A 6,966-nucleotide genomic window follows, 5' to 3' on the forward strand; every position below is an offset into this window, starting at 1 on the left:
AGACCAAGTGAACAGATACGTGAGCGTGTCCGTCTGCGCTTTTGGGATAAAAAGGTCACAGGTAATTTCCTACCCCTACTCATTATTTTTCTCTACCGACAGACCCCTGTTTTGATTCAGGGCTTTAATATGCCCCAATACAAGGATCGCCTTCCCAAGTTCCTTTGTGAGTAGAGGAGGCCTTTAGTTCTGGCGAATGAGATATGAGGAGAAGACTGTTTGGAGGGAAGGGGGCTTCCAGGACCTTAGTCACCCCCCCAAAATTAGCGGGACAAGCTCAGTGAGCCTTTCTCTCAGCCCTTCCCTCTTCTTCCTTCTGAAAGTGCAGCAGCCAAGTTTCTACCATGGGGACAAAAACCACAGGCAGATCACAGAAACAGAAAAGAAGCCTCGGTCCTCAATAACCTCCCAATGCTTGAGTCCCTGCCTCTTGATCTGTCACATTAGAAAAATAAACCCCTTTCAGGTTTTCCATTATTTGTAGCTAAACACATGCCTAACGGATATTTACCAATTCCAGTTTGATATATTGAAATAAACAAAATCTAGAGACGCGAGCTTGCTTGCTCAAGACCATGTCATGAATTGATGGGTGGGGAATCCAGGCCTGATGAGTATCTTGAGTCTTAAATTCCCACCCCAAATACTCTTTTAATAGAGTCCATGCCCATGAAAATCATATTTATGTCAAGAATCAGAAGGAGAAGTCATAAAATATTTATACGGAAGCAGTTATACCCATCTATAAGAAAACTCCCATCTAGAAATTTAAGTAGCCAAACTTATTTTTGAAAACCATGAATTTCAATCTATGCAAGTGGCCTTTTCAGTCTTGGGGCAAATCACACATAAAGCTTGGAGGAGAAGCTGACCACCCACAGAGCCTGGCTTCACCCCTAGGTATAGGCAAGGAAGTTCCCCTTTGCACATCACACCACGAACTCAACCAAAAAGCACTGTCTGCCCTAAAAATCTGTCCTAGAGAAGATACTGAATTTGCAAAAGCAACTATTTTGAACCACTAATAAATATTTTATAACCCAATCGCTTAGGAAGTCAGGATTGCAAAGCACTCAAATATAAATATGATCATTGCACGGCAAAACTGAGCTTAAGGGTATCATCCACCCTGGATTGTTAGAATTTCATGAAAACTATTTGCTAACCATGAAAAAATGCAATTGATAAAATCATATTCAAATGCTCTTGCTGAGAAGTTCTATCTGCAGTAAAGCTACAGGGTGTGCGTTTGGTCAGGAGCTCTGGAATTTTGGATCCCTCAGAGATGAAAACCTCTTCTTTTCTTTGGGAAAATGTATATCCTTAGAACTGTCCAGATGGATGTAGGCAGTGGCGCTTGGAATTCTGCTGCCAAGCATAGCCACCAAGAAGGAGGTCTTCATAGTGATTCCCCCCTCCCAGTGGTGTTGGCTGTGCACATGTCCCTGTTTCCCTGGACAGATCTAGGTGGTCCAGCGAAAACACACACCGCCCAATTCGTGCCAGGTTCTCTCTCATAGGAGGTCAAGATGTAGACAGCAAGTCATAGTGATGGGAAGTTTTAGACCTAAGTTATGGGGCTGGCAGCAAATGAGAAAGTGAGCCCACCGACTCCTACCCCTGAGGCCCCAGGGGCTTGTCTAGTTCTTGCCCTTCCTGGGATGGTCTGATTCTGTGAGCTCTCCCCGCACTTTCCTAAGAAATAGTTCATTTTAGCGGCACCTGGGTGGCTCAGGTTAAGTGTCTGCCTTTGGCTCAGGTCATAATCCCAGGGTCCTGGGATGAGTCCCGCATCGGGCTCCTTTCTCAGCGGGGAACCTCCTTCTCCCTCTCCCTCTATTCTCATTGCTTGTGCTCTGTCAAATAAAGAAATAAATCGTTTTTTTAAAATGCTTTATTTTAGGGACACCTGGCTGGCTCTTTCAGTGGAGCATGGGACTCTTGATCTCGGGGTCATGAGTTTGAGCCCCACCATGGGTGTGGCGCATACTTAATAATAAATAAAATGAAAAACTTTTTTAAAAGAAAGAAATATTTCCTTTTAAACTTGAGCTAAATGGAATCTGTTTCTGTTGCTTAAAGAAAATGTAACAGTGCATACACTTGGCACTCTCGTGCACGTCTTTATTTGTAGGGTCACAGAGTCAGAAAGACCAGCTTCTTCCCACATCGAAACAGAAATAAGCCGTCTTAGTCTTGAGCAACTAGGAGGTGACAGAGAGTCTCTTCCTTGGCGTCTCCAGACCTCTCAGGAAAGTAGTTCTGACATCCACCCTCCTACCCTAACAGCAGAACCCCTTTTTCACACGTTCTTTCTCCTCCCTGTTGGGGCACCAGCAGAGCGGCAAGTGGTTCAGGGTGGGGCTTTGTAGCTGGACCCCCTGAGCTGGGCCCCTGACACTGCTGCTTCTAGCAGTGTGACCTAGACTACTGCTTGACCTCTCCCTCAGTTTCCCCATCTAGAAAGGGGTGGTAACCACAGTGCTCAGGATTGTTGTGAGAATGGAGTTAGCCCAGACGAAGTGCTCAGAATAACACCTCATCCCTAATTTCTCCAAATGTCTCCTCTTGTATTCCAGGCACCCCAGCCTACTTTCCATAAACACAAGCTCCTTCCTGCCTCGAACACTTAAGGGGCCTTTGCACACACTGTCCTCGCCACTCAGGAATCCCGCTCCACCCAGATCTCGTCCCACACCTGTTCCCCACACCCACCTAGAGAGACATTGCAAAAATGGCCCCGTTCTCCGGCCCTTCCTGTATCCACACTCACGCTTTGCTCTGTGATTGCACAGCCCTTCCCCTCAGGAGTCTATATTACCTGTCCCTTGATCCCAGGCTTGCTATGGCCCACAGAGTTCAGTAGAAGTGACCTTGCACCAGTTTTGGGCCAGAGGCCTCAAGAGACCTTGCATGTTTCCAAGCTCCCTCTCAGACCACTGCCCAGCCACAGGGCCAGGCTAGCCGGCTGTGGGATGAGACCACAGGCACCAGTCTCTACCGTTACCCCAGCCCACTACCAACCAGGTCCCTGAAGCAGAGCTGCCTCGCTGAGCAGTCTCTGACCACAGACTCCTGATGCTCTCCCTGAACCGACAGAGACTAGGAGACCCGCCCAGGGGAACAAGGCCCAAACTGTCTGCTCACTGCATTAAAAACAAAATGAGGGATTGCCGTCTCAAGCCACTCAATCTGGGGGTGGTTTGCTACATTGTAAATGCTAACTGATACGCGCCTTCTCTAAGCCTCTGCTTCCTCAATGATATCATGGAAATAAGGAATAATAAAACCTATGTCCTAAAATAAGCTTGAAGATTAGGTGAGATCATGCTTGTAAAGTGTCTATGTTACATTAAGTATTACCCAACTGGTAACTACCACAGACATGGGCTGATGATATTGGGTTCATTTGCCTCTTGTCTGTAAATGGGGAAACAATGATATTTAAGGAATAGGGTTGCAGTGAAGAACCGAGAAAATATGTGCCATGTGCTCAGCACGTTGCAGACACCCATCAGCAATAAATGGTTATTACTGACTTTTTAAATATTATTGCAGAGGACTGGCTCGTTTCTTCTCTTCCCTGGACCGTGTGCACCCCCAGCCCGCATAGCACCCCCACCCCGCCCCCTTGCCGCCACGGGAGGAGGCCTCAGAACCCAGGGCAAGAAGCAGGTCAGAGTCCCTGGGACCCCTTGAACTTGAGCCCCCATGTCGACCTTGGCCACTAGGGGGCAGCCTCGCCCTCCAGCCACACAGAAAGCTGGGGTCATCCCGTGGGTCCTGGCCGGTTTTCCGATCCCGCTGCCCACGTTGTCTCGGGGTTCCTGCGGGTCACGCTGCACACGGGCCACACCCGCACTGTGATCACGCACCTGTCCGCGGACCCTCCCTGCTGGCGCGGGAGCGAGCCCACCCCCAGCCTGCCTGCGGAGACACTGGTGGCCATCCTTCCCCAGCTCCAGGCAACCTCTCAACCTACGTGAGTGGTTTCATAATTCATGTCTGCCCATCAGCGGACAGATTTAGCCTGCTGCCTGCTGAGTCTGGAAATACTGAATATTAAAATATCCCAGCTCGCCCTTCTGACGCCCTCGCCTCTCCCAGATTCACAGGCAGTCGGTTGCACAAACAATCCGGGAGCCACACATCAATTTGTCAATTAAGTAGCTTTTGAGGACTCACATGTGTAACTTTCACGGAAACACGGGGAAGGAGTATTCAGGGCCCTGGACTGAGGTGCCTGACCTTGGAGAAATCCTAGTCCTCTGGCTTCAGACCCAGTGTATTTTCTCCTGCCCCACATTACCGTCCAAACTCTCTGGCCCTTTTTGTAGCGCTGTGCAATGAAGGGATGCAGGAATCCTACTCAAAGGATTTCACTGAGCAAAGTAAAGCAAAAGACCTCCCCATCTCCCCAGAACAGCAACAGAAAGGCTCCCAGGAATTAAAACCGACTGTTATTTGCAGATGGAGGAAGCAGAATCTTTCATATATGGTAAAGAGAAGGGTGTGTGTGTGTGTATGTGTGTGTGTGTGTGTGTGTGTGAGAGAGAGAGAGAGAACCTCTGACAAAACTCTAGCGGACTTCCTTCATGCACATCAAAGACTGCCAAGCATTTCCCACCTTCAATGTGAATTTGTAAAATTTCTGCTAACGGGGCGCCTGGGTGGTTCAGTCGGTTAAGCATCTGTCTTCAGCTCAAGTCATGATCCCAGGGTCCTGGGATTGAGTCCCACGTCGGTGGGGGGGGGGGGGGATCCCCGCTCAGCAGGGAGTCTGCTTCTCCCTCTGCCTGCAGCTTCCCCTGCTTGTGCTCTCGCTCGCTCTCTGACAAAAACTTCTAGGAATTTCTAGGCTAATACACACCTTTGCTATAATATCTACTGGCAACTAACTGTAAAAGTGGGTTTAGGATTTCAGGGAAAGGGGGTGGGAATTCCCCACAGACTGAAAAATAGAAGAAGGGGTGGGGCACCCGGGTTTTGGCTCTTGGTTTTGGCTCAAGTCCTGATCTCAGGGTTGTGAGATCGAGCCCGGCCTTGGGCTCTGTGCCGTGTGTGAAACCTGCTTGGGATTCTCTCTCTCCTTCTGCCCCTCCCTGCTCATGCTCCTTCCCTCTCTCTCTGGAATAAACAAATCTTTCGAAAGAAAAAGAATACAGATGAAGGGGTTTCTCCTGCTCTCCTGGCAGATTTCATTCTTTTTTCCAGGAGGAATTTGGTGAGCCCCTAAAGCGGGCTCCAAGCACTGAGAGCAATTCAGAAGGAGCAATGTGGCCTCTCCGAGTATGTGACCTAATTAAGGGGGCAAGACCTCTGTGGGGGGGATAAAGGATAATGTCCCTGCAACACGGAGAGCACGTGTGGTAACTTAGCAGAGGAAATAGTGGGTAACAGAGAATGAGTCTCCCCAGAGAGAATCTGAAATTCCTCTATCACATATTCAGCAAGAAGGCAGTTAAGGCTGGAGAGTGTGGTATGGAGAAGAGCAAGTCCAGGCCAACCTGGATTCAAGGCCTGACTCTGCCATTCCATGATGGACTTTGGACCATGTACCGATTCCCTCTTGAGCCTTGGTTTCCTCATCCATGAAATGGGTACAACAATGCCCACTTCAGAGGCTTGTCAGAAGAGTTCACATAAGACTCCCTTTGGGGTGTTTTTTCCTCTGACACTTCACTAGAAATTTTACCTGATTTTGGCCTAAAAATGATTTAATCTCAGCTGATGGATAAATTACTAATTGGATCAGTAAACAGTAAAACTAGGCATGCTAATTATAAACAGGTAGGCTTTGTCCATACCTCTCCCCTCACTGAGGGACCTTTTCAGAGATGCCCGGCCAGGAATCTAGGAAGATCTCTTGTCTTAGTTTCCCATTGCTGCTCTAACATATTTCCAAAAAATTAAATTCCTCTTATTATATTCTAGTTCTAGCAGTCACACGTCCCAGTTGAGTCTCAGTGAACTAAAGCTCAAAGTGTTGGCAGGGCTGCATTCTTTCTAGAGGTTCTGGGGGAGAATCCGTTTCCTTGCCTTTTTCAGCTTCTAGAGCATTCCTTGGCTCAGAGTCCTTCCTCCATCTTTAAAATTAGCAGCACTGGGCTGTGTCTTTCTCATGCTGACCTCTCGAGTTCTCTCTTGCCTCCCTCTTCCACCTAAAGGACTCGTGTTTCGGCACTGGACCAGCGGGATAATCCAGGCTAAGAAGCCTGTCTCAAGGTAAACCGATCAGCAGCCTTAATTCCATGTACAATTGCCATGTGATCTTACTGACTCATGAATTCTGGAGACTGGGCGACAGACATCCTTGGGGGCCATGGATCCTTCCTGTGACACCCACTGCTGCAGATACAGGGTGAAATCTGGATGAATGGAGAGGGGATGGTTCATTTCCCATCAGTGGTGATGATGGAGCAGCCCCACAGAGATTAGAAAGGCACTCATCTGCGGGTCGGGAGGTGTGAGGTCTGGCCCCACCTGGCTGTTCACTGCTGGAAACTTTGGGCAATTCACACTTTTCTAGGCATCAGCGCCTCATCTGTAAAATAAAAATAATGACTCCTGCCTGCCTCCCCTCCATCACTATTAGAAAGCTTGAATGTAATTCTCCACTGAAAGCCTCCTGTGGACCAGGCAGTGCGGAGGACCCCATGGTATAGAGGATGTCGCACCTGCCTCCAGGGAACTCACACTCCAAGGTGTAATCCCCTGACCCGTCCCCTTGATTCTCCTCTCCACGTTTCTTAGATTTGCCTACATATCGCAGCTCGCTCATCATCAGGAACTGTGAGATAGAGATCCATAGCTAAAAACATTTATTTAAATATTTTATTGGAGTTTTTCTCTAATTTGCCTTCATTTTCAAGTATTTTGGTATGAATAAAGCATCTTTAAATGCTTCCAAAACCATTTTATGAAGCCAGCATCATCCTGATACCAAAACCAACAGGAACACAATAA

This window comes from Mustela nigripes, chromosome 3 (assembly GCF_022355385.1).
Source record: "Mustela nigripes isolate SB6536 chromosome 3, MUSNIG.SB6536, whole genome shotgun sequence".
NCBI classification, from domain to species: domain Eukaryota; kingdom Metazoa; phylum Chordata; class Mammalia; order Carnivora; family Mustelidae; genus Mustela; species Mustela nigripes.